At 36.4% G+C, this 27,234-nt stretch overlaps 1 protein-coding gene across 4 annotated transcripts in view; it reads right to left on the bottom strand.

Annotated features, from left to right (window-relative positions):
* Positions 1–27,234, bottom strand: part of TMTC2 (transmembrane O-mannosyltransferase targeting cadherins 2) — an 889,490-nt gene that overhangs the window by 310,658 nt on the left and 551,598 nt on the right. The window lies entirely within an intron of this gene.

Here is a 27,234-nt window from a genome sequence, read left to right as displayed (position 1 = left end):
GATCAGAGCAGAAATAAATGAAATAGAAACAAAGAAAACAATAGCAAAGATCAATAAAACTAATAGCTGGTTCTTTGAGAAGATAAACAATATTGATAAACCATTAGCCAGACTCATCAAGAAAAAGAGGGAGAGGACTCAAATCAATAAAATTAGAAATGAAAAAGGAGAAGTAACAACAGACACCACAGAAATACAAAACATCCTAAGAGACTACTACAAGCAACTCTATGCCAATAAAATGGACAACCTGGAAGAAATGGACAAATTTTTAGAAACTTATAACCTTCCAAGACTGAACCAGGAAGAAAGAGAAAATATGAACAGACCAATCACAAGTAATGAAATTGAAACTGTGATTAAAAATCTTCCAACAAACAAAAGTCCAGGACCAGATGGCTTCACAGGTGAATTCTATCAAACATTTAGAGAAGAGCTAACACCCATCCTTCTCAAACTCTTCCAAAGAATTGCAGAGGAAGGAACACTCCCAAACTCATTCTATGAGGCCTCCATCACCCTGATACCAAAACCAGACAAAGATACTACAAAAGAAGAAAATTACAGACCAATATCACTGATGAACATAGATGCAAAAATCCTCAACAAAATACAAGCAAACAGAATCCAACAACACATTAAAAGGATCATACACCACGATCAAGTGGGATTTATCCCAGGGATGCAAGGATTCTTCAATATACGCAAATCAATCAATGTGATACACCATATTAACAAATTGAAGAATAAAAACCATATGATCATCTCAATAGATGCAGAAAAAGCTTTTGACAAAATTCAACACCCATTTCTGATAACAACTCTCCAGAAAGTGGGCATAGAGGGAAACTACCTCAACATAAGAAAGGCCATATACCACAAACCCACAGCAAACATCATTCTCAATGGTGAAAAACTGGAAGCATTTCCTCTAAGATCAGGAACGAGACAAGGATGTCCACTCTCACCACTATTATTCAACATAGTTTTGGAAGTCCTAGCCATGGCAATCAGAGAAGAAAAAGAAATAAAAGGAATACAAATTGCAAAAGAAGAAGTAAAACTGTCACTGTTTGCAGATGACATGATACTATACATAGAGGATCCTAAAAATGCCACCAGAAAACTACTAGAGCTAATCAATGAATTTGGTAAAGTTGCAGGATACAAAATTAATGCACAGAAATCTCTTGCATTCCTATACACTAATGATGAAAAACCTGAAAGAGAAATTATGGAAACACTCCTATTTACCATTGCAACAAAAAGAATAAAATACCTAGGAAGAAACCTACCTAGGGAGACAAAAGACCTGCATGCAGAAAACTATAAGACACTGATGAAAGAAATTAAACATGATACCAACAGATGGAGAGATATACCATGCTCTTGGATTGGAAGAATTAATATTGTGAAAATGACTATACTACCCAAAGCAATCTAAAGATTCAATGCAATCCCTATCAAATTACCAATGGCATTTTTTACGGAGCTAGAACAAATCATCTTAAAATTTGTATGGAGACACAAAAGACCCCGAATAGCTAAAGCAGTCTTGAGGGAAAAAAACGGAGCTGGAGGAATCTGACTCCCTGACTTCAGACTATACTACAAAGCTACAGTAATCAAGACAATATGGTACAGGTACAAAAACAGAAACATAGATCAATGGAACAACATGGAAAGCCCAGAGATGAACCCACGCACCAATGGTCAACTAATCTATGACAAAGAAGGTAAAGATATGCAATGGAGAAAAGACAGTCTCTTCAATAAGTGGTGTTGGGAAAACTGGACAGCTACACGTAAAAGAATGAAATTAGAATACTCCTTAACACCATACACAAAAATAAACTCAAAATGGATTAGAGACCTAAATGTAAGACTGGACACTATAAAACTCTTAGAGGAAAACATAGGAAGAACACTCTTTGACATAAATCACAGCAAGATCTTTTTTGATCCACCTTCTAGAGTAATGGAAATAAAAACAAAAATAAACAAATGGGACCTAATGAAACTTCAAAGCTTTTGCACAGCAAAGGAAACCATAAACAAGACGAAAAGACAACCCTCAGAATGGGAGAAAATATTTGCAAACGAATCAACAGACAAAGGATTAATCTCCAAAATACCTAAACAGCTCATTCAGCTCAATATTAAAGAAACAAACAACCCAATCCAAAAATGGGCAGAAGACCTAAATAGACATTTCTCCAAAGAAGACATACAGATGGCCAAGAAGCATATGAAAAGATGCTCAACATCACTAATTATTAGAGAAATGCAAATCAAAACTACAATGAGGTATCACCTCACACCAGTTAGAATGGGCATCATCAGAAAATCTACAAACAACAAATGCTGGAGAGGGTGTGGAGAAAAGGGAACCCTCTTGCACTGTTGGTGGGAATGTAAATTGATACAGCCACTATGGAGAACAGTATGGAAGTTCCTTAAAAAACTAAAAATAGAATTACCATATGACCCAGCAATCCCACTACTGGGCATATACCCAGAGAAAACCGTAATTCAAAAAGACACATGCACCCGAATGTTCATTGCAGCACTATTTACAATAGCCAGGACATGGAAGCAACCTAAATGCCCATCAACAGACGAATGGTTAAAGAAGTTGTGGTACATATATACAATGGAATATTACTCAGCCATAAAAAGGAACGAAGTTGAGTCATTTGTTGAGAGGTGGATGGATCTAGAGACTGTCATACAGAGTGAAGTAAGTCAGAAAGAGAAAAACAAATATCGTATATTAACGCATGTATGTGGAACCTAGAAAAATGGTACAGATGAACCGGTTTGCAGGGCAGAAGTTGAGACACAGATGTAGAGAACAAAGTATGGACACCAAGGGGGGAAAACTGCAGTGGGGTGGGGATGGTGGTGTGCTGAATTGGGCGATTGGGATTGACATGTATACAGTGATGTATATAAAACTGATGACTGATTAAAAAATAAAAATAATAAGGCCAGATAAGGTTAGAGAAATGATTGTTCAAGTTCAAGAAAACAATGAATGAAAAGCCCTGTGTTCAAAGAAACATGATGCATTTGAGAAATTGAAAGCACTTCAGTTTGGCATAAGGCAAAGCTGGAGAACTGAGCAAGGGCTTGATCAGGAAGTTCTGTTAATACATTTGAACTTCAGTGTAAGTACAATGGATTCCCACTGAAGAATGTTAATCAGAAGCATGGCATGATGCCTTTGGGAAATGTGCAATCCAGAAAACGGGATGGGACAACATTAAAGGAAAACAAATGGGGATACTGTTGGAGGAATCCAGGTGAGAGATGGTAGTAGCCCAAGTATGAGTTGTAGCTATGGGGAAAAACTGACTGGGTTGAAAGATTTGTAGGAGATTAAACGGCCAGAACACAGAGATTGAATGAACATAAGGAATGAAGAAGACAGAAGTCAAGAATAACACCAAAGCTTATGGTTGGGCAACTGAGTAAATGATTTGCCATTGATCATTGATTGAGGTACAAAACACGGGAAGAAGAGAGAATTGCAGGGAAACTATGAGCTTATTTTGTTGTATGTTAAACTTGAAAAGTCAGACAGAATAACTTCATGAAGTATCCTACAGGAAGTTGGATGAGTAGATCTGATGCTAATGAGAAGTATCTGGTTAAAATTATTTATTTGGAAATCATTAGCATGGAGCTGGGAATTAGAGTCATGAAGTTGGATGCAACTTTTCAGGGGAATTTTCCCTCAAGAGAGATGAGAATGGAACATAAAAATTGCAGTACCAAGTGGAAGAAGAACATGTAAGGAAATTGTCTAAGAGCAAAGAAATAAGAAAGAAACAAACTAGTATGGTGTCATAGAAGCCCAGAAAATAGAAGGGCTTCTTCAAGAAGGGCAAACTCAATAGTAGTACACGATGCCAAAGGCAACTGAGAAATACCCGTTGCAGCTTCTAAAACAAATGCGGTAACTTTGACAACAGATATAGTAATGGGAACACTGGGGGACAGAAATCAGATGGCATTAAAAGAGAAATGCATGAGGAGGTTAACAAGCCAAGAAGGCAAGTAGAATAAACCAAGAAAGAAATAATTTTTTTTTAAAAAGTAAGTAGACAACTCTTTCAAGACAATTGCATGCAAAGAGAGAATTAGGGAGGTAACAGGAGGTATGCAGTAGGTCAAAGAATGTTATTTTATTTCGCTTATTTAGTTTTATAATAAGAGAGACAGTCCTATTTACAGATTGGTGCAAAGGAAAAAGGGAAGCAGAGGAAGGAAAGGAAAAAGAGAGGGAGGACTCCACAGAATATGGTTCCTAGGAAAACAAGTGGAAGGATTAGTCTTGGAAAGGAGGAGTGAAAATCAGAGATGAGCGTCTTTGTCATTTAACGATAGGGAAGAGAAAATTGCTATTTTACAGCATCATGTTCTCATTAAAATAGGATATACAGCCATTGCCAAAACTGAAGGGGGCTCAGGAGTTTGAAGAGAATGGAGAAGGTTTAAAATCATGTTTTGTGGAAATTAAGTACAAAACTGCTGACTTGAGAAACAAACAAACTTTTGGAGACATTATTTGAAGACATTGTAAAGTAACCCACTGATGGGATTAGCGGGTAGAGGGATTTCTAATTCAAGAATGAGTCAGCCATAAAAAAGAACAGAATAATGTCATTTGCAGCAACACGGATGGACCTAGATATTGTCATACTGAGTGAAGTAAGTCAGACAGAGAAAGACAAATATCATATGATATCGCTTATATGTGGAATCTAAAAATATGGTACAAATGAACTAAACAGAAATACAGAACAGAAATAGAGTCACAGATGTAGAAAACAAAATTATGGTTACCAAAAGGGAAGGGGGGGAGGGATAAATTGGGAGATTGGGATTGACATATACATACTACTGTATATAAAATAGATAACTAATGAGGACCTTCTGTATAACACAGGGAACTCTACTCAATACTCTGTAATGACCTATATGGGAAAAGAATCTAAAAAAGAGTGGACATATGTATACGTATAACTGATTCACTTTGCTATACAGCAAAAACTAACAGAACATTGTAAATCAACTATACTCCAATAAAAATTTAAAAAAAAAAAAAAAAGAATGAATCACTCCCTGTTGGGATATTCCTCCTTGAAACCACAAAAAATTTCATCATCCTATTTTAAACCTTACCTTAGAACAGCCCATTTCAATCAATTATATAGCTCAGGAATTGTGATAGTAAAAATAAATGGCAAGCTACAGTTTGTCAGAAATACTTCTTAGAATTCTCCCACCTAGACAGGACAAGTGGCTTCCCATCATATTGAATAATTCTATCAGAAATGTAAATATTGTCTTCCTTCATAAATTCCTAATATTTCCTACGACCCTCTACACTTTCTTCTGTACTTCTTATCTCGGTTTTTCACTCCAAAAGCTTGGAAATATATAAACTCTTAAATACCAAATGGTATTTACTTTGTTAAGGTTAGATACAGATTTTTGACTCCAAAATGCCTGAGTTCAGGCCCAAGTTCTGCCATTGACTACTGGACGATGTAGGCAAGTTACTTCTTCAAAACCTCATGGTCTCGCTTGTCAAATGGGAAGCATCATCTCATAGGATATTGCAGATTTAATACATTGGAGGGTCTTAAATCGGCGCCTAATACATAGTAAGCTCTCAATAAATGTAAATTATCATTACTTTGCTGTATCTGGGGAATAGGACAGGGGTTTGTGTTACAGGCTGGCTGTTCATCACTCTGTGCTCTTCTTCAAGGAAGATATTTTGATTTGGGGCACAGTTCGGTCCGGCAAAAGTTCCACATTGTAATAAGAAACTGCCTCACCAGTTTAATAGGTTAAGACTTTTCAAAAAGGCTGATAGGGGCTTCCCTGGTGGCGCAGTGGTTGAGAATCTGCCTACCAATGCAGGGGACCCGGGTTCGAGCCCTGGTCTGGGAAGATCCCACATGCCGTGGAGCAACTGGGCCCGTGAGCCACAATTACTGAGCCTGCGCGTCTGGAGCCTGTGCTCCGCAACAAAGAGAGGCCGCGATAGTGAGAGGCCCGCGCACCGCAATGAAGAGTGGCCCGCGCTTGCCACAACTAGAGAAAGCCCTCGCACAGAAACGAAGACCCAACACAGCCATAAATAAATAAATAAACAAATACTTTAAAAAAAAAAAAAAAAAAGAAAAGGTACCTTTCTCACATTTCCACCTATAGCTTTAAAAAAAAAAAAAAAAAGGCTGATAACCAAGAAAACCAAAAGTAAAAGTTCTGGAAAGTAGAGCAAGAAAAAATTAATTTTTTTATTCCCATCCCATTTTTAAAATTAAATCCACTGCCTATCTCTTTCTGGGACCAGTGTATTTCATCCAGAGACTATTTTCATGGCTGGGTTAAATAGCAAGCAGATCTTACCGACTATAAAGGCTGGCAGACCTGGTAATGATTTACAGAAGGAGACTATGGTGCCTACTTGTCTGAATAATTTTAAGGACTTGGCAGATAATTCTCGAGGACTTTTTAATTGTAGCCCTCAGAGAGCCAGAGGACAGGCTAATGACCTTTGAAGATTTCTTTCATTCTTGACTTGGTAACAGCAAATTTTTCGTTTACCCTAGTATGATATATTTTACATATAATGTGAATATGATTCATTCTAATTGGACATAGCATTACTGCCAAGGATGGTCGTGGATAGAGCTCCTTCCTGTATTCTATGTAAGGCAGTGGCCCTGACTGTTGTTTAAATTAGCCTTTCATGCAACCACTAACTCAAGTCTAGTGATGATTCAAGCCAGAAACAGTAATTTTATTTATATGATGTCTTGCATAGAATGGAGGGCAGGCTAGTAAAAGAAAAACAAATGTGGAATGGACAATGAATTAAATCAAAGCTGCTTTGTACTCGGGATACGTACGATAGAGTCTATCTACAGAGGTTTATAATGACTCTGCCAATATTAATTACTCACCATGCAGCTTACCATTTTCAGGGAACCTGGGCTAATGCTAGGAAATGTAGTTCTCGGGGTAATATCTTCCAGCTGAATGATACAGAGCACAACAGCTTTAGCTGTCATGTCACTAGTTGAAAAAGGCATTTTCAAGGCAATATTTCAGTGGATAGAATAAGTTCAGACAGTTCAAAAGTTCATAATAAACATACTTCATAGCTCCGTTCAAAATGGTGAAGGAAGGCTTAGTGAGGGAAATACTTCCATCTGATTCCATTGGGAGGGCCCAGTATACATGGTGGATTAAATATAATTAGCCCCTGTCTACTTTAAGCTTTCTTCCCTTGCCTTATACCTATAAATGATTTCACTGACTGAAACTGCATTTTATATCAAATGGAAAATAAACTGACTTGTTGGTTGGGTTGGCAAAAACATGTTGCCATTTATTGACAGGAAACCAAAAGCCTGTTTTCGTGAATGAAGTCATACGTAATTCTGTTTGATGGGAAGAATTCCATTTGAGAGTAGTATTAAAAAAGACTCTGGGTTTTTGATGGATGTTAATAACAGCATGAGAAAAAGGCTCTTCCCAGTCATGTTTTATTGCTTTATTCTATCTTCAGGATCTAGCCTTTCAAAATGTGATGTATTCGCCTGAGCAGTGGAAAGGCCTTTCCCCAAAGAGAAAAGCCATGACAGCCTTGTCTTTGTTCATTCAGTGAAATGCTGTTTGGACTGACCGTGTGAATGTATCTTTAGATTTGGCATTTCTATAATGGAAATAATAATAATAATGATGCTTTGTTTTCCTAAATCTCCTTTCTTTACAACTAACCATACTCAGGAGAGCTATAAAATATAAATTAAATGATTTTCTTTTTAAATATCTAAGTGAATGACTGTCTTCAGTTAGGTTATTTTTGAAAACTTTTAAATCCTTGGCTTTTTACATTATCTTAGAATCACTCTTTATAGTCGGAGCAGCTGTATGAAAATGTAAATGAAATTCATATTACATTTCCTAGAGTTGGACTCTCACTCACCTTAACTGTATTAAGTAATCATCAGGGAGATTCTATTCTTTGAGTCAGATTTGATTAAAACTGTACAGAATCATTCTCAGGAAGGACTAAAGAACGATTTCCATGTAAAATACATCCTTGAGCTTAAAACAGACATTAAGCCTGATATTCTAGCATTATTATATGTTAGAAAGATGTGTTAGAAAATAAGATTTTCTCTAAAAGCCAGTGGTAGGAGTTAAGAAACAGGAGTTAATGAGCTAAAAGGAATTTTTAAAGTTAATTAGAAATGTGTTCTTCATAATAAGACGGGAAAAAAATTAAACATTTTGGGGAGGAGGTTTAACCACTTTTTAGTTTATTTCACAGAAAGAGGTAATCTTATAATCAGAACAACCTTTAAAAATACTCCAGTTAATCACTAAGGTCTATAGTTAATTATAAAATTGGGAGACAATGGAAATTATCATATTGTCAAAAGTTTTTTTAGAATTAGAAAAGCTTGTGCTAAAGTCAGCATAGGAAAGGTGGATACGTGCTGGAATCTTTTTTTTTCAATGTTTTAAGATCAGTTTGCTCATTTCATAAATGCTCAAATATGAAGAAAAAAAGACCCACTTAATAATTAAATAGAAAATGCCAGTGACAAGAGTTCTTGACACTGCGATTGTCCAGATTTTCATACTCTGTAAAATATAAACATTTTGAACATTCATGTCTTTTATGTGTATGCAGATGGGTAAAAAGTTATGCAGAATGAAATGAGGAAGCAGTCCATATTATAGGATTTGTGAAAATAACCGCATCAGTTAAAATATTTGACTTTGAGTAATTTGAAACCTCCTACACTGACACTCCAGGTCAAAGTTATGATCAGGCAAGTGTTTCTACATTACCATTGTATTTGACCCTAAATGCATTTTCCTTATCTTTTTTCCTAAGCTAATACACTGGGACTTACCAAGGCATGAAGACATGATGAATATATGCAAGCAAGACTGATCACGGAAAGCCAACTGGGAAACATTTATCTCCAAGATGCTTCTTAATATGGCAAAGATTAAAAACATTTGTAATGCAGTTTAAACCCTGTCAGTCACAACCCAGAGGGGTAGACAGAGGAAGAGGGTACACGGTCAGCAATCATAGGAAGATGCTGTAACTCTTCCCTTTTTATCCTCTTCTGACCTCATCCCACCCCTGACATTTAGCTCCTACTTTATTCAATACACACAGCCCTGGCTACTCTTGTACACAGAGACATGGGTAATGTAAATTGTTCAAGCTGAAGATCCACAAAAGAACAGACTTGTGTCCACTCTCAGTGGGAATCAATGAGGTTAGCAAGTTATAGTGTTCACAGGTAAAAAGGTGTTCTTCCTCATATGTGTTGTGCTACAAGTCCACTGACAGTAGGATATAGACATTAAATGCTGTGTAAATATTTTTTGAGACAACTAATCAAGACAAACAAAAAGCGCTTAGCAAATGTTAGTTTATGTTATCTTTAAAGCTCAATAGCAAGAGAAAGAAATAAAAATGTTTGTGTACTGCTCCCAAATAATGGCACAGTCTCTTTAGTTTACTAACTCAGGGTATTTGCTACAGCAAAAGAGGTGAATTAATGGGATTAACTAACAATTACTTTAATAATTTATATTTATTGAGTACTTAAAACTCCTTTAGGCTTTTTCATACATATTTTCCTCTTGCATATTATAGATTATTAACAAATAAGTGTGTACATTAACTAGATGCATAACACTGTGTTAAATAAAATAGAGAATATATGGAAGTATATCATACAGTCTACACCTTCAAGGAGTCTGCATCTTCTTAGAGAGACAACAAAATATACCCATGGGGAAAGTTAAATGGTAATCATATGTTAATAATGATGAGTATAAACATTATTTCTTATTTGGCCTGTACACAAACTTAAGATGTTAATACTATGCAGATACTAAGGGAGATATTAATATCGTACCTATGGGAGATTTAACATGCAGAAAGTGCTAGGACTTATATGATTTTTTCCAAAAAATTGCCCCAAACTTATTGCAGGAATTTGCAGGTAATTCCATTTTCTGAGAAGGGATATATATTTTTTCTGTTGCTCACTATCAATGTTCAAGGATAATAATGCTGTAATATATTACCTGTATGCATATTTATATTTGAAAAAGTCATTGGATAATTCAAGGTATTTCTTTTAATATAGCAATGTTTATCTCTAGGACTTCCCATCAAAAACATTACTGATTTCTTTCCTTATCGATTTTCAAGTTAATTCATTTACAGGATTTTTTCTTATCCCCTTATCTACCAACTAAATAAATCAAATTCTTCATTTTTAAAATTGAAGCTACTTCCTGGTCTTCATCCTTAGAGAGTACTGTAGCTGATTTACTGGTTCCCAGATCCAACACACAGCCTCTGTTTTCTCCAACTATTTTTTCTCCAACTGATGTTTACAGAGAGCCTTTCCTGGAATCACATTTTTAACAATCCTGATCAAATTCTGAACACCAAATTGTCTTTCCTTGAAAAATGTCTGAGGGCTGTACATGTAAGATAAGATAGTGGAAGATGACATAGTATATGCAATTTGTCTACAGAAATCTTCACCAAATGATCAATGACCACCTCTAACGGAAATATGGTTTCAATTCTCCCTTTGACAGATGGTCTAGTCTGCATTCCCGAGAGATATGTCTTCCCTGTCAAGCTTTTTTTTTTTTAGTGTATGTGCTGGTGTTTGGGGCCAATTTAACAACTATATTACCCTGTTGGTGCTATTCTGAAGTACCACATCTGCTTTCACACTGAGTTTGTGTTTTTCCTGTAAAGTGATATATATATATATATATATATAGTCCTATACTAGAAAGTATTTTCAACTCAGATTTCAATGTGGTCATTTCAAATCTAGAAGGAAAACATTCAAAAATTCAATGTGCTTTTCTTTTTTTTTTTTTTACCACTAAGAGCTCTGACGCATCAACAGTTACACAGATAATTTAGTGTAAGTTGGTTAATTGTTTCAAGAGAATATAATGCCCTTATCTTTAACTTTGACATAATTCAATCAAAAAGGATTTGGGGTCATCCATTATGGTGTCAAAAATCACTTCCCTCCTACTGCCTCTCAGACCACAGCACTCAAGTGCTCAACCTGACGATCAAATTAGTTAAATTAAGAATCAGGTCCTGCCTTAAGCGGATTGCAGACATGTTACTGTCCTAGGACAGAGGGTACCAGTTACGAAAAATCTTCAAGTGATTGTTGCTGCCTTTCTAGCTATTTATCTTGCTTTCTATTTCAGTGACTATATATCACCTTCTTATCTGCCTGGAATTTTGATTTCTCTCTCAGTTCCCAGCTGTCTAGACTTAGAATCCTCTCCTTGTTCTGTTTCTTGGTAATTACTTTTCTCTTACCTGGGAAAAGTTCAAAACTGGAATTGGATTTTTAGAAATCAAAGTTAGGGATGTGGTTTTCACTATGCTCAATCATTATCAGATACAATGCAATTTCATTTAGAGAAGATATCTAATTTAAGGGAGCAACATGGTAGTTTGTTAATAAGTTGCTTTGCTTCAGTGGGTCTATGCATTTTTATTTAAACAGTGGATGACAAAGGGAATGGATGTGAAAAAATGTAAAAGCAGTTGAAATAAATACAGTCCAGTGTTGATATAAAAAGAAAGACGATTATTTTTCAGAAAAACCTTGATGTAACCAAATGCTATTTGTTCGATGATATTTAAATCTTCCATAATACATATATATGTTTAAACTATGATTTGAGCCTAAAATTTTCAAGTTAACATCTCTTTCTGCCTAAAGCATTTAAAAAATTATAAATCTATCTATTGAGATGAGGAGCTTGATAAGCTTGAGTTTTGCCTGTCCATGTGGCTTTGGGCAAGGAAGTGATCTAAGCCTATGTATACATATGTCTATGTATACCTTGATTTAGCTTAAATATCAAAATTAAAATTAAACAAGTTTATTCAGATACTTACCTGATCTTTCAAGCCAGCTTAAAGTTCCCTAGGATCAGTTCCTTGACCTCAATGGTTCCTAGTCTCATGGTGAGAAAGATATTAGTTACTACACTGTAACAGTGGTTTCTGAAGTCTGACTGTACATAAAAACCACCTGGTGGAGATTTTTTAAAAATATATTAAATGGTCAGTATCACACCAAATGAGCAAAATCAGAATTTCTGTGGGGAAAATCTAGATATCAATACTGTTAAAGGCTCCTTAAGCTTGAGAACTGCTGCTCTATTCAATATACAGCTCTTGCAGCAAATATGACCTGCCCTCCAGGGTATTATCATCTCCCTGAAAAGATAATACAGTTAAAAAAATGTCAGTGACCACTGGGAGATAATTTTGATATAGCATGCACTCTGGAGTCAAATAAATATGCATTTAATTTTGGGCTCTGCTGCTCACTAGATATGTGACCAAGAGCAAGTAGGTAAACATCTCAGAGTCAATTGTTGCATCTGCAAAATGTTGACACCACAATACCTCAAAAAGTTGTTGTGAGAATTAAATTTCAGAAGGTATTAACCAGCAAATTAGAGACCGTGTAATGTCTATATTGTGATTTAACAAATAGTTGTAGTAAAAGATTCCAGCGAAGACTGTTAGGTGAATGGGGAGCTTAACATGGATCAGGAAATATGTGGAGAAATGTTATATAAATTTAACTGTAGCTGTGCCTATACAGAATTATGGATCAATAAGGTTAACTACAGTGACCAATTAAGTTAAAGCACCTGCTAAATTGTTCTTTTAACAGAATTCACCCTCCTGATTCAGGGTTTTATATATTGACTATGAAGTAACCTTTTCTATGACTTTAATTGAGATATTTAAACCTCATTCTAGTACAAGGATAGAATTTCAGCCAAATGGTACTGAAAGAGTGATATAAATCTTTCTTTTTATATCAACCCACCCTAAGGATTAGGGAGTTACCTAGAACATGGGACTTTCACTGCTAAAACCACAATTATCTCAAGCCAACTGGGGCTGGTATTCTAGATGCTTATAATCACACTATTGCCTCCTTGCCTAATCCAGTTCTCTCTGTATAAGCTACCCATTATCCAGATCAGCTCTATCCAGATCCTAGCTGTGTATCCTACAGCTGAGCCACATTTGTTCCCTTCTGATTTCCTCAACTGGATTTTCTAGACTTTCCAATGATTCTTCCCATGATTCTTCCTTTTCTAAATTAAGTTGAATTCATTAATGTTACTTACAACTACAAATCTGATTAAAATAGCCAAATCAACAAGGAGAATTCTGAGATATTATAGTTACTATGCATTTTCAAATCTTTTCCATGACTGCAAGTATGTTTTCTGAGGCAGTGATGTCAAATGGGGTCATTGCACACAGTAGGTGCTAAAAAAGCAGCTGTTCAATGACTAAATACATTTTCTCATTCGAGAAACTTGATACCCACTAGCTAGTGCATGAACAAGTCTGTGATAAATCTTATAATCATGGCAGAGGGAAAAATCAGGAACAGAGAAGCTGGAAACAGCTGGAGAAACTCACTATGTATTTTAAAATGAGGTTTTAAAAAAAACTAAGAACGAGAATTTGAAGATTTAGGAATGACCATGGAAAAACCATGAAAACAAAATGCCCCATAAGTAAAAAAGTTGTGTGTTTCCAGGTGTTAGAAAGATTGTGGGAATAAATAATAGCTGAGAAAATCAAAGCAGCAAGTTTTTCAAGTTGTGGTTCTATGGTTAGTTAGAACACTCACTACATATGCCTCCCACCTCCCCAGAGTATTATCTCCTCATAAATGTCCACTGAAATACAGTTATCCCCCATTCATTATTTTTTCCTTAGGAGAATCTTGCCTGACTCTCCGCACTGCTCTATCTTTTTCAGATATATCTATTCTCAGTCTATTTGTTTTTGTAATGTTATGGTCCAATGTCTAATCAAGGTTTGTGTTTGTCAGGTCATTTTTATTTTTAAGCTCAACCTTTCAAAATAAGAATGTCAGGGCATTTCCATTTTTAACTTTTTTCAAGGCTCACAAACTATTGGGAGTTTCTGGATTCTTTTGTCCTTAGAGAGTTTCTTTTTAATTTACTCATACTGTTTTAATTAAAAATGCTCATTTAAAAAAAATATTGGGCAGCATATCTCTCGGTAGTTAGCCAAATGAAATCAAGAAATCCATGTAATCATTCCTTTCCCCTTCAAAGATTTCCCCCTCAAAGATTACACTGAAAAACGGTGTAAAGAGCAAATGTGGAGTCCAAAGACACTACTACTGCCATTAGAGAAGAATGTTAGATTTTAAGGGACAAGCCAGGTGAAGGTACACATATGGAAACTAAAAATATATCCTGTATTTTACTTTATTAATCCAATCCAATCACTACATTACCCTGATAAAGTATCGTATTACCCTAGCTTTAAAATAATCTATATAGCCACTATTTTCCTTGTGCAAAATTAATAGTTCTTTTCTTCCCTCCTTCTTTCTTTCTTTCCTTAGTAAATCAGACAAAGAGCCATTAGACAGTCCCAATCAAGGAAGGAGAAAAGCCTGGCAGGGGTTGAGGTCATGGAAACTTCCAAGTGGGATAGCAGCCCAATGGGACTGGGAAATTGAACAAATAAATAAATTGAGCTTTCTCACTGAAAGAAAAAAAAATTGTAAACATGAAAAAAGGGAAACCTAGATGATAAATAGATATATATTTATCTATTTATAAGATATATATCTCCACTAGCTCTGGAGAGTGAGAGGGTCTGGGAACAGTGATACCCCAATAGCAATCAGCACACACTCACTAAAACCTACTAGGGCTCCTTGGATTAAAGAACTAATTCTAGAGCTAGGGCAAGAAAATCACAGAATAAACTTGGAAAATGTTATGCCAGCAATTATGGAAATGCACAAAGAATGATGGTATCCTGTCAGACAGACACAGAAGCTAGCTTGTCCCCACTGGCATAATCTGGGACAATTTTGTATCAAAAGACTTAGTGATAGTAACAAATCATATCCGACTGAATAATATAGGAATCCGTAAGTCCACACTGAAATAAATAAATAGATAGATAGCAAGGTCTACCGTATAGTAAACTGACAACAAATAAATGTAGAAGAAATAATGAAATTTGAAAATTACCATTTGTCAACCATAATCATAATAATTAATTCAGGCAAGAAACATCAACAAAACTAGTGTGTGAAATTTGAATGAAGAATAGGATACTTATGTAAAGTATCTCCCCACAAAATATATACTAATTATAAATGAGAAAAGAATAGCTTTACAGGGGAAGACATCACCTTACTCAAGTGATCAAGGTTAAGGCTACCAGTGATGAGACAAAGCAACCCAAAGAGCCATCTGATGTCTTGCAGTGAAAAGGGCACAGAATCGCTACTATTTCATTCATAACCTGACTCTAGTAAGAGGAAACACCAGACCTTGTCAAATTCTACAAAATAACTGCCCTGTAATCTTCAAATATCTTAAGGTCATGAAGATCAAGGAATGAATGAGGAACAGTTCCAGATAAGACAACTACATCCAACATGGGATCCTGGATTGGATCCTTTTACTGTAAAAGACCGTATTGTAACAGTGGGTGAAATTGTTTTTATGAAAAAGCATTTTATGGGAGTTTTCTATAGTGTTCTTAGAACTTTCCTATAAGTTGGAAATTATTTCAAAATACAAAGTCCAACTTCATAACGTTTTATGGACAAGGAAGCAAAGGCAAAATGTCTGCCATGTCAAAAAGCTAATTAACATCTGAGCAGGCACTACAATTCCAACTTACCATTCCAGTCTTCTTTCCACTCTTTTGTCCTCAAGTAAAAAGGAATATCATCCCATAAGGTCAGGGGCTTTGCTGTCTACACTGCTGAATCCAAGTGCCTACAATTGTGGCAGGCTCCTATTTGGTGACGAAAAATACTCTTTGGATTACTGTACTTTAGTTTGGAGTACTTTCGACTATAAGCAATGCTTTTAATCTCCATTTCCAAATGGATATTTCTGATCATAATCAAACAATAAGGAAAAATGTTCACTGCTGCTCTCAGTCTATGCAACCTCTGAAAACTAAGAAGGAAAAAAGGAATTTTCCAGTGTTTTTCAGGATGCAGAAGTAGATCATGTAAACAGTAAAATAACCTATTGAGTTTTCTCTATCCTCACCCACACCTCTAAAGGTTGTTCCAGTCCATTCATGCACTCACTATAAATGTCACTCTTTGCCCTTTACGATCTGCTGTGGCCTCCAAGAGTGAGTCTAGACAGGTTAGTTTCCTCATTCCTTCTAGGAGAATAATATTGAACAATCACAGATACTTATAAATGCTTTATGCTAACTCATGTAACTATAAAACCAAAACAAACTCATAAATTAGGCATGGAAAAGACCACATAACCATTAAAATTCAGTTGATAATATCATTTAGTGTCATAGATCATGTTGTATTCCTGACACTACATCACCAGTTTTGAATTTTAAAGTAGAAAGGTATATTTATGAGTTTAATTGGTCACCTGTCAACTTGATTCTTTAATTTTGGGCAAGAGAAACCATCTATCCAAAATACAAATGCTGCCTAATGAAAATTTTTCGGGTGAGTATTTATAGCTGATGGTGGTAATTTACTGCTTCATTCACTCATTTAACAAATATTTATTGTGTGTCGATCACTCTTTTAGTTAATGAAACTATTGCCAAGAAGAAGTACAAACAGAAATGGAATATGGTAAGACAGCTGCTGAAAAGCTGAGTAGGCTACTGTCACAGGTTCTTTTTGAGTAGTGTGCTTATAGCACTCACTACTTTTATCAAATTATTGTAGAAACTTTATTGACACGATGCTTCCTAAAGTCAATTCATTTCCTTTTAAGGGAAGTCTATTTTAAGTCCCAACACAAATGAAATCCTTATTTGCCATGACACTCAGTTATATTTTAGACTTAATTATGGCATATGTATGGTATAATTTATGAATGTATCTTATCTATACTTTAAGTTTTAGCATCTTAACACAGGGCATAACATATTATTGATAACAAACACTTATTGAGTTAAATAATGGAGTGAATAAATAAATGTTTGTGTCTCTTCTGGAGCTCTAATTTCTTAATTAAAATAGTATATTTAACCAAACTGAAAGGCTGCCATCATATGGCTATTTTTGTTAATGTTTGCAAATATAAATGAAGAGTCACATGGCTATGTGCCCACTACTCTTATGACTTTTAAAAAAGTGTTTAAGGATACAGGAAATCTTAAAGTTTTGCTAATTTATTGGAATTGGAGGGGGATTTTGCATTGGATGGGATTTCTAATTTAAAAGGATCCCTTCCATGATTTATCTAACTTGCCTTTCCCTGGATGCCAAAAAGCACGCAAAACAATCAACTCAGAGGGAGCAGCATGTTCAGAGTAAAAGGACTCATAAAATCTTAACACAATTTAAATTAAAAGGAAAACAATAACAGATGATATTTTAAAGTCTAAAATAAATCGTTGCACACAGTTTGAAGAAAAACATGATTTCAGAAGTATTATCATGTATTTCACATGAGGAAATCAATTATCCATGTATACTCATCATAAGACAAGTAAAAGATTCTTTTACATCCTGATGACTCACTTCATTAAAAGGAAAACAGCTTCCAGAAGAAGTTATGCTTTTAAAAAATAAGAATAGTCTCTAAACAACAAGGTCCTACTGTATAGCACAGAGAACTACATTCAATATTCTATGATTAACCATAATGGAAAAGAATATTAAAAATGAATATACATATGAATCAAACTGAATCACTTTGCTGTACAGCAGAAATTAAGAAACACTGTAAATCAACTATACTTCAATAAAAAAAAGAAAAAGTAAGAATAGTCTCACTTTAGGACTCCATCTGTTCTCAGACAGAGTAGAACCAATGAAGTAGATAACTCTTCAAAGAATACTAATCAGATTTGTATACAAAAAGAGTTGCACTCCAATTCCTGGCAGTTTGGTAACCAAACATGTTACCGGAGGTTCTACATTTCTTCAGAGTATTGGGGTGGGGACAGGGGAAGGTGATGCGGAGAGTTTTTCTTACAGTGGGAACTAAGCAACTTCCAAAGTGAAAAGATACGCTTGCACTTTATCTATCTCAATGTGTTTTTGTAAGCATCAACTCCCATAATGCCATCCTGTAAGAGCTCAATTTATGTAGACACTATATTTTGATGATCAACGCACAGGATTTCTCTTTTCCTCCCTGATATTGTTACAAGTGGTGAAGTCAGAGTAGGAGAGGAGTCACTTTTCATGGTTTGTTGTATTTGAAATGCCAATACGGATGCCAATAAAAATTTTAGAAATCAAAGGCATGTTTCTCTTTTCTCTTTGTGATATCTAAGTGTTAAACAAAGTATTGTTGCAACTTAACCTCCTGAGTCACTGAATACTGATTATATATATACTGCATTTAATTAAAAGGTTTTTTTTGGTTTTTTGTTTTACTCACAGGATGATAGAATAATAGAATCAGCCCAGCCCTCTGACTTGTCACAGGAGCTTAACTAAACCAACCAAGGCAAAGGGTTATCCATTTGCTTCCTTCTCTCTGTTGGGCTTCTTCCTCTTTAATTTGTACTTTTACAGTCTTATTCTATTGTATTCTCTTTTCTTAAGCTTTATTGAGGTATAACTGACAAATAAAATATTCTATTGTATTCTCACACAAACATACCCCAAGCAATTTCTAGAAGTAGGTGAGATGTAAAAAATAAAAATGAAAAATAAAGTATCACTTTTAAACTATTTTTTGTGCAATGTATTTACTTGTTTCCAAAATCACACTTATTAAGCTTCTATTTTGTGTCAGGTACATTCCTGCATTTCTGCTTCCTCTCTCAAAAAATAGGAAATTTTATAAAAATTTTAATCTGAATATAAATTTTAATCAGAAAATTACATTAATATATAATCATGATTTTCACTACCACAAAAGAGAGTTATACATTACTACAAGATAGTTTAGTAGCATACTGGTAATGTTTAAACTGGTATCATTTGATTAAAGAATCAAATGACACCAACATTTCCCTTATCAGAATATTTCAGAATACTGTTCATTCAATCCATGGCCAGATTAGGTAGATTCTGTATATTCTCCATATGTATTTTTTAAATCCAATTTCTCATTTACTTAAATTCAGGTTCTTGCCTAGATCAACACAACAGCTAACCTAAATGGCTTCTGACTGTATCTCAAACCATTTCTACTAGAGTTACTATCACTAAAAAGTGTTACTTCTATAAAGTGCAAATTTGACCATAACATAGAAGAAAGAAATGGCCATGAGCTGACAATTTTTGAAGCTGAGTAATATGGAAATGGAAGTTCATTATAATATAATTAGGATTTGTGTATATGAAACTTTTCATAAATATAATTACAAAACCACCTTACGTGGTGATAACTGTCGGATGAGACAATTCCATCTCACAAACATTTTTTTCAGATACATACTGATATTAAAAGCTTTGCCTAGAATCAAACAGGATCATGTATTTTATACCCTAGTTTAGATTTCTAATGGCATCCTGATCATTCATATTAATAAATCAAATTTCAACTTTTCCCTAGAGAAAAATTAACCACGAAGGGAAAATAGGAATAAGGAAGAATAAGCAAAATAAGAAACCAAAACAGAGTTTCTATTTCTATCGCAGTCCATGTGAATCTTGAAATGAATTATTTAACCCTTGAGAACAGTCTCCCTGTGCATCAAATTATAGTTATTATTTATTCTAAACACCACTGAAAATGCTTCCTACAGTGGTGTCATTATGTAAGTGCAAGTTGTAGTTAAATAAAAGTGGAACACAATTTTGTAAAACAAACTGAGCAAAACTTTGCAAATTGGCACATGTTCAGAAGATGACTAAAAAGTATTAGGAAGAACAAGTAAAAATTTTGATAATTTTGCTCAGATAGCACCAGTCATCTACCTACAAGAACATAAATATTGCTCTTAGTCTTGACAAACCTTCTATGATCCTTCATTAGGCTGGTTCTGATGACCTTAGAACTGATAAATGACCTTGTGAGATTACTGAAGACAGTCAATAAAAACAATGGACCTGGGATTCCCTGGTGGTGCAGTGGTTAAGAATCCGCTTGCTAATGCAGGGGACACAGGTTCGAGCCCTGGTTTGGGAAGATCCCACATGCCGCAGAGCAACTAAGCCCGTACACCACAACTACTGAAGCCTGCGCGCCTGCAGCCCATGCTCTGCAGCAAAAGAAGCCACCGCAACGAGAAGCCTGTGCACTGCAATGAAGAGTAGCCCCCACTCGCCACAACTAGAGAAAGCCCACCTGCAGCAATGAAGACACAACACAGCCAAAAATAAATTAATTAATCAAAAATTTTAAAAAAACAATGGATCTTCACATTGCCTTGCCTCCAATCCCCCTTCAAGTAATAAAAGCATCTCAAATTTCCTTTAAGACGCAAACCCTCCCCAAATTTTAGTCCATGAAATTCAGGTTGAACCAATACTACCCCCTTCTTGATGTAAGTTTGACGAATAAGTGAATTCCATCCCACTGGTTCCAGCAATCAGTTCAGGGACAACATTTTTCCCAGGTCATCCTAAGACTTGTGTAGCATCTACTGGGAAAGAGAATGTTTCTTTCCACCAAGGTTAACAAGCTATAAGAGTATGAGTCTGAAGCTACCAGAAGCCACCATGGGATAGGCTTGGGAGGTGGGAGAGTTGGGAAAGGGCCACGCTAAGAATAAATCCAACTCAGAGGGAAGCAAAGAGAAGAAAGTAAGTGTTATATAACCTCTTTGAAGAGCCTGAACTCAGCTGTGCTAGACAACACTCCCCTGGACACTCCTACTACATGAGCCAACAAGCTTGTGTTTTTGGTTTCTGTGCCTTGTTGACAGAATCCTAACCAATAAACTGCTCTATGGCTTACTATGTCTTTGTTTTCTTATCTGCAAAACTGATATAATAGTTCTACTGAAAGGAGTAAATGAATTAATACATTTAAGGCTTCAGTCCACTGCTTGCATATAGGAAGTGCTTATTAGTATTGCATGTAATTATGATAGTTATTTTTAAAATATTTAAATTTTATACACCAAAATAGACAAATGATGGCTTTACCTGTGACATCATCAGCACTAGTGAGTACTAAGTATTCACGTAGTAGAATCACTTCATATTTTGAACACACACAGGTGCATTCCCACAATTTCACCAAATGTAAAACACAGTAATTGACTCCAGTAGAATTGCTATTTATTGAGATTAAATAACTGCATTTCTCAGAAATTAAAGAAATAGTTTCTAATGACTCTGGAAGTTACTTTTAATTTTATGAGTGGATCTTGTCTGCTCTTTGCCGGACTTACTACTATTGCCTTCAAGTCCACTCACTCTTCTAATATGCCCATTTCCATCAATTACTTGCCAACACTAGGACCTCTGGTCCAGTGACTTACACACTTATCACTATCTACCAGCTCCCTCACTTCCTCATTTCCTTCCTTAACCAGTGAAATTCCTAAGGTCCCTTCTGTAAAAACTCAAGTCCCTCATCCTTTTCTCCTGTTGTAACACTCACCTGGCAAAACCTCAAACCTGGCTAAATATAGGGTTGGCCAAAAAGTTTGTTCAGGTTTTTCTGTAACATATTAAGGAAAAAACCCAAACGAACTTTTTGGCCAACCCCATATAATTCTTCACCTATTTTATCTGTATGCATGAATAAGTAGCTGAACTGGCTATAGGAAAACACCTCTGAAGACTGTGCTGATTGGACTCACTTTATTTTTTTATTTTTTTATTATTTTTTTGTTTTTTTTTAAATAAATTTATTTATTTATTTTTGGCTGTGTTGGGTCTTCGTTTCTGTGCGAGGGCCCTCTCTAGTTGCAGCGAGTGGGGCCACTCTTCATCGCGGTGCACGGGCCTCTCACTGTCGTGGCCTCTCCTGTTGCGGAGCACAGGCTCCAGACGCGCAGGCTCAGTAATTGTGGCTCACGGGCCTAGATGCTCCGCGGCATGTAGGATCTTCCCAGACCAGGGCTCGAACCCGTGTCCCCCGCATTGGCAGGCAGACTCTCAACCGCTGCGCCACCAGGGAAGCCCGGACTCACTTTATTTTTATGACATGAAGTATCAGGTAGGCTCTCACCACTCCGAGGCATCCTTTCTCATTTTCCTAGTTATTTAACTCCCCCATCCACAACACACACACACAAGCACTATTTTACACCATCTGTTTTTTCTTCAATCCTCCATTACTTTTACCCCTTTCTCACTCTCAACTGAAGGCTTGGCTTCACGTTCCACTAGAAAATAGAAATAACTAGATGAGAACTTCCTCATTCTCCTCGCACCAAACTAAAACTTACCTGCATTTGCAGGCAAATATTTAGCCTTCTGTCCTATCACAATGGATGAACTATCCCTGCTCCTATCTAAGGACAAACTCTCTATTTATGTACTGCACTTAGATCCCTTCTTGCATACTCATGGAATTTGCTTCTAGGATTTTCCTTCCCCCTCTTACATCCTCAAATTTTCCTCATACTAACATTCCCATCAGTTTGTGAACTCCAACATACAAACATCCTCTACCATAGCAACAGGGTTGGAAGGATTGATCCTGGAGAATGCTATTGTTTCTAATTACCTGGGTTGAATTACCACCTGCACACCTTACTAGCTGTGTGACCTTAGGCAACATACTTAATATCTCTGTCCTCAAATTTCCACTAAAACAGAAATAACAATAGTGTCTCCATCCTACAGTTGTTAAGAGTATTAAATTAGATGTCTGTAGAACACATAGAAAAATGTCTGGCACATTGTAACTGATATGTGGGTTTATTAAAATAATAGTAATCATGTAAATAAATCCCTTTAGCAATACACCCGCCTCTGGGTATTGATCAATTTATCTAAAGAGCTGTGCTGTGTTTGCACTGCCCTTACTTTCATACCCAGCATTTTCTCTTGAACTCCCACCACCCAGGCTTCGGTCTTCACCACCACACTAAAACCACCCTTACCAAGGTCATCAACTGCTCCATGTTTCGAAATCCAGTAGTGATATCTGTCTTCATTATACTGTAACTTTCAGCAGCATTTGAATCAGATGAGATGATCTTTCTTTTTTTTGAAATACTTTTTTCAGTTGGCCCCTGGTACATGCTCTCTTGCCTCTTTTACTAACTCAGTGGTTATGTCTTCTCAGACTTCTTAACTGGCTTTTTCTAGTTTTTCTGACCTCTACACTGTGCAGTGCTCAAAAATGTGGTACTTCTCTATCTACTCTCATTTCCTAAGTGAGCTCATCCACTCCTATGGCTTAAATACTGCAATAGGCTGATAATGTCCAAATGCATACCTCCCTTACTGTCTATTCACCAAAATCCAGACTTGTAAATCCAATTTGGCCAAAGGAACATGCTACAATTGAACTCTTGATTTTCTTTTCTAAGCTCCCCCAGGACTGCTCTTTTTGTCATTTTCTCCATTTTGACAGAGAAGCAACTCCATGTTTCCAGTTTTTCAAGGCAAAAGCTTGAAGTCGACCTTGACTCCAAAGTTTCTATCACATCCCACATTCAACCCATTAACAATTACTGTTCATTTCACCTTCAAAGTACATCCACAATTTTTCTCAAGATCTCTTCTCCCACTAACCTAATCTAAAGTACCATGATCTCTTACCTGAATTACCACAATAGTCTCTTAATTCATCTCCCTTTTCCCATCTGTTGCAGGTTGGGTTCTCCAGCAAGCAGACACTGAGATGGAATCAGGAATGCAAAAAGTGCCTTGGGCAGAAGTTGTTGCTGTACAGTGATGCCCACCTGATGACCTGATAAAGTCTCTGCCAGCCCAAGATGGGGGTCTGAAGCAAAGGTTGCCCACTAGAGGTGTCCCACATTGAGCAGAAATGGCAAGACCCTTGTACCACCACCTTGCTTAGTAATTGGCTGGAGTCACTCCAAGAAGAGTGTGACCCCACTTAAAACTGAGGCAGAACCTGGATGAAGCTCACAACTAGAGCTTATCAGCCAACCACACACTTCAAGCTGGGCAGTGAGTCCCTTCTAAAAGGGATTTAGAGTAGCATAAATCTCCATCTTCCAGAGCATCTGTGCTCCTCACCATCTAGTGTTACTCCTCTACCATTTATTCTGCACACAGCAGCTGGTGTTATTTTTAAAATGTGAGGCAGGGACTTCCCTGGTGGCACAGTGGTTAAGAATCCGCCTGCCAATGCAGGGGACACGGGTTCGATTCCTGGTCTGGGAAGATCCCACATGCTGCGGAACAACTAAGCCCGTGCGCCACAACTACTGAGCCTGCGCTCTAGAGCCTGTGAGCCACAACAACTGAGCCCACGTGCCACAACCACTGAAGCCTGTGCGCCTACAGCCCATGCTCCACAACAAGAGAAGCCATCACAGTGAGAAGCCCGCACACGGCAACGAAAAGTAGAAACTAGAGAAAGCCTGCATGCAGCAACAAAAACCCAACGCAGCCATAAATAAATAAAAATATATAAATAAATAAAATGTCAGGCAGACCATGTCATTCCTCTGTTCCAATACTTTCTCATGTCACTCGACATATAACTCCATGGTCTAGAAGCCCCTACCACCTCTCCCTTCACTCTCCCTGTGACCTCATCCAACCACTTCCTTTTCATTCCCTCCAATCCAGCCCCATCTCAGGGGCACTTCCACCAGGATCTTGGCACTTGATGTTTCCTCATTCTCAAGCTTTCTTCCCCAAATATCGTTATTTTCTTCTGGTCTTTGCTTAAATGTTACTTTACTTGGATCATTCTCCCTGGCTCTTTATATAAAATAGGCCGTACACCTCCCCCACCATTCTCCATCCCTACACTTTATGTTAGTTTTCTACATACTGACATGTAATAGATCACATTTATTTTTTACATAAACTTCATGAGTGCAGGGATTTTTCTTTTTTATTCACTAATGTATCTTCAGTTCCTAGAGTAGGCATATAATAGACTCTAAACAAATATTCTGAATGAATGAATTTTCTCCCTGCTTCCTCCCATATCTTCCAAAAAGCTCATCTCAGTACAGCAGCTAGGAGATAACTCTAAATGTAAATCAGGTCATTAGGGCTCAAAGCATTCTAATAGCTTCTTCCTGCAGTTATAATAAAGTCCAAAGTTCTTACAATGCTCTAGGTGACCTGGCCCTTGGACACCATCTAATATAATTACCTTCTGCTTTTCCTCTTTCTCATTCCACACCAGCCACACGGGCTTTTTGCTGTTTTTTGAGCACACCCACCATGTTTGACAGCCATTGAGTGCCTTTGCACTTCCTCTTCTCTTATCCTAGAATTCTCTTCCACAAAGACATTTACATGGTTTTCCTCAGGACTTTGCCCTAAAGCTCTACCTTGAAGAAGACTTGTCAATCTGACTACCTATAATAGCATCACCTCCTGCCATCTTCTGGTCCTTACACACTTATCACTACTTGATACATGTATTTATGTTTATATGTGCCCCTCCTACCAAAATGTAAGTTCCTTGAGGGCAGAGACTTTTTCTGGTATTTAATGATAAACAAAGCAAGGACATTTATTTGTATATCTACCCTCACAACAAACACACACTTGAAAGATCAGCCCAATTGTTTTGGAAATAAAGTCTAATGGCAAGACTTAGACTACTTCTGGTAGAATTATAGCACCTGAAATGTTTGGATTTTTTCTCTTTTGGTAAATTTTCCCTCCACGTTAATAATTATTATTGCAATATTTTATTCTCACCCAAAAAATAAAACAAAGAGAAACAAGCTCAAAAATTCCATCTTTTTGAAACGTTGCTGTATCTTTTATATTAACTGAAGGAAGTTATTTCTAGATCTAATGTGATACAAATTAATATTCCTTGTGACTTTAATTACCTTCCACAATATAACACATGATTTAATGGCTAATGAATTTGAATGCATTTCAGACCTCCAAAATGTTAAAATATTAAAGGCATACATACATTCTTCACCCCCCAGGTTTCCATGTGGAGGGGCTTTGCTGGAAAAAATTTCTGGCCTGTAGCCTTACCCTTTACTCACTTTCCTGCAGGAAGAAGGAAACCTCATCTGCTTGGTAGGTTTGGAAGGAGGAGCCCAGCATGCTCCTTCATCTCTCCCTTCTCTTCCTGAGAGGCAGCTGTCTGCAGGAAGCACATCATCACTGCTTTTCCTTGCCCTGAATTTTACACAGTGAGGTGCCCAGACAGGACGTCAGAGGCTTTTGATCAATGCCCATGACTTTGTAGGTAGGTTAAATTCACACATGAAGTAATAGCAGGGCTTCTTTGGTACAGGTCAAGCCACATTTCTCCAAATATGATTTCCAGACATAATTCTTATATCTGTTTCTCAGGTGCTTCTAAATACAAGCAGAGGGAGTTGTGTTATGCCTTGACCTACCAAGGCACCAACGACCGCATCAATCTTCTTTTCAATTTGATAAATAATATGGCAGTTTAATTTTTAAAAATGTGCAAGTATCTTCTTATCAAAGCACTGTGACTTTAAGATATTTAAGTAACATTTTTTCTCATGTCCCGTTTTTTTCTTCCTATAAAGGTTCAAAGACATTTTAATAAAGTAATAAGAATAAAAATGAATTTAGAAGATGAATGAAAGACAGGCTTTGGTATCATAGAGTATAGCCTCTTTAAAGACTGGCTTTCTTTTTTTTGACTATTATGGGTTGTCAACCTGCATTCAGAAGAGAATAAAGAAAAGCACTGCTCCCTTGAAATTCCAACCTCACCTTGCCTGACCTTGAAGTCTCACATCCCTCATATCAAATCAGCGTGATAAATGACACCCAGCCCTGCTCTTACTAGAATTTCAATTAATCATAACTTTTAAATTCTATGATTCTCAGTCCTTTCTCACTCTGTCTCCAAGGAAATTTGAGACACCTCGATAATGTTTAAAAGCTGAATTTTTCATGGATATTTTCACAGTCATCTCAATAAGCCTGTCTACTATTTTCAAAATAGAAGTGTGTCTGGAATTTACTGCCTATTGAAAGAAGAATCCATTCTATAAGCATTAATTATAAAATAAGTGATATATAACAAATCTGTAAAAAAAGG

Source organism: Balaenoptera musculus, chromosome 10 (genome assembly GCF_009873245.2).
Source record: "Balaenoptera musculus isolate JJ_BM4_2016_0621 chromosome 10, mBalMus1.pri.v3, whole genome shotgun sequence".
In the NCBI taxonomy this organism is placed as follows: Eukaryota; Metazoa; Chordata; class Mammalia; order Artiodactyla; family Balaenopteridae; genus Balaenoptera; species Balaenoptera musculus.
The sequence above is the reverse complement of the archived record's forward strand: the minus strand, read 5'-3'. Positions and strand labels throughout refer to the sequence as shown.